The 2,391-nt window shown below is 44.5% G+C and overlaps 1 long non-coding RNA gene across 1 annotated transcript; it reads left to right on the plus strand.

Moving 5' to 3' along the window:
• The first annotated feature begins 458 nt into the window (after positions 1–458).
• LOC104942533 (uncharacterized) lies at positions 459–2,065 on the plus strand. The gene is made up of 2 exons (XR_798020.1): positions 459–551; positions 1,914–2,065. It is a non-coding gene; the product is annotated as an uncharacterized lncRNA (long non-coding RNA).
• Positions 2,066–2,391: the final 326 nt, after the last annotated feature.

Genomic DNA, 2,391 nt, shown 5'->3' on the forward strand with positions numbered 1-2,391 from the left:
TGGGGGCAGCCTCTCTATCAGTTATAACAAAGACCACTAGGGGGCAGCCTCTCTATCAGTTATAACAAAGACATGCAAATATTACACTCATTAAAACCCTGTCTTATATATTATACATGTCATATAATAATATAACACATTAATGCACCCTATATTATATAATAAAGGTAAGATATGAACAGTGAATGATATATAAACACTTTATTAAATCTATTATATACATGTATAAAAACACCAGGTGTACTTCCGGCGGAGACCACATGGGGCAGCCTCTCTTTATCAGTTACAATGTAGGCTACTATAAAAGTATATCTACATAAATCCTATAACTTATTAATACAACACAACCATAATTAAGACATGAATAAACTATCTTATATAATACATGAAATATATATGAATATAAGCACTTTATTGAATAAACTCGATGTATTTCTGGGGGAAACCACGTGGGGGCAGCCTCTCTTTCCCGCGCTGCGAGGCCTCATCTTTGGCACCGGAAGCGGAAGTTCTTTCCTTTCTTGTTTCTGCTCCCAAAGAGACATACAGCGGTGAGTTTCTGTCTGCTTTAATCCGAGTAATATCTGCTGTTCAGGTAACCATCCGCACTCCTGCCTGCCCGAGCCTCACCTGGCACCGTGTTACACCGTGTTTGTGGAGGAATTGTGTTTCTGAGTTAAACTCCGAGTCTCTTTTTATCCGTTTTTACCTCCGACTTTCTGAGAGAAGTGAGCCGAAGAAACTCAGCGCCATTTTGTGCCCGAGCTGCTGGAAGAAACCCGTTTACTGAGTTTAATGTATAATAAATAACACGGTAAAGACTAACAACAGGCTTATCATGTCTTTAGAGAAGCTTGTAGAGTCTTTTAAAGAGAGGAAGCAGGTGGCCCAGCGCAGGTGAGGCTGGAGCTAACACGCTAACAGTAGCATCGTGTGTGCGACACACTCCGTTTAACCGTTTTTCAAATAAAGAGTGATTAGAATGGGATTACATGATGATGTCACACTGTTTTATAGTCAGTGTTTTTAATCAGAAGGTTGTTGGCATGTGTTAGCTTAGCTGCAGGTTGACCACCATGTGAGCAGTCAGCACGCCTGCTTCCATTACCGGACAGATCTGTAGTTCTTATTGAATCTGAGTAAAGACGGAACTACAGACTGACCCTCAGGTGAGTGGCTGCAGAGACCAGTACACATCACTGGGGACTGGATGAGTACTCTGATGAGCTTTTATTTTGAAGTAACTGCTATCAGCAGCGTTAGTGTCTCTTATTGTGAAATGAGCCATTAAGACAGTGAGGGTTCTGAGAGTTCAAAGTGAATGTTTCTATGAGCTTTTATTTTGAAGTAACTGCATATCTGGCAGGGTTGGTGTCTCTGGGGCTTTTATTTTGAAATTAGACTTTAAAGACGGTTGGTGCTGAGCTTAGAGTTAGGAGTTAGTGTTTCTGTGTTTACACTTGACCTGCTCTCAGACAGGAAGTACCTGCACAGCTGACTCGGTGTATCGGAAGTTAAAGTACTGCTGACACCTGTAGAGTGTTACCTGCTGAAAGGGGTTCAGTCTGTTCAGATCGGGTCTGAAGTAGTAACTTAAACTGTGAGTAATGCTAACAGGTTGTATGGACTTTAACTCAGTGGTGCGTTTGAGTGCTAGCCAATAGAAGTGCAGCGTGATGTTACTGTTCCAGCAGTAGTGTGTGATGTATGTAAAGTTGTGGGAGGTGTGTGGTGCAGTGCGTTAGGTTCAAACCCCTCTGCAGTCAGCATGTCGTTGTGTCCCTGAGACACTCCACCCCAAAGTGCTCCTGTGGGGATTGTCCACAGTGTTGAGTATATGAGTTGCTTTGGATAAAATCGTCTAAACATTACATGGCACTTCTTAAAGATGTGTGTGTGTTCTCCTCCTGCAGAACATGGCTCCACGTAAAGGCAAGGAGAAGAAGGAGGAGCAGGTGATCAGCCTCGGCCCTCAGGTCGCTGAAGGAGAGAACGTGTTCGGGGTCTGCCACATCTTCGCCTCCTTCAACGACACCTTCGTGCACGTCACCGACCTCTCCGGAAAGTACGTATCTATATGATCTGTGGTCAGTAATTGGTCTCTGTTTCACCCTGTGCTCTGATTGGTCTCTGACTCTCACTCTGTGCTCTGATTGGTCCTCTGACTCTCACTCTGTGCTCTGATTGGTCCTCTGACTCTCACTCTGTGCTCTGATTGGTCTCTGACTCTCCCCCTGTGCTCTGATTGGTCCCCTGTGCTCTGATTGGTCCTCTGACTCTCACCCTGTGCTCTGATTGGTCCTCTGACTCTCACCCTGTGCTCTGATTGGTCTCTGACTCTCACCCTGTGCTCTGATTGGTCTCTGCTCTGATTGGTCCTCTGACTCTGTG

The sequence above is a fragment of the Notothenia coriiceps genome, unplaced genomic scaffold, assembly GCF_000735185.1.
Source record: "Notothenia coriiceps isolate Sejong01 unplaced genomic scaffold, NC01 NC01_scaffold00004723, whole genome shotgun sequence".
Classification (NCBI taxonomy): Eukaryota; Metazoa; Chordata; class Actinopteri; order Perciformes; family Nototheniidae; genus Notothenia; species Notothenia coriiceps.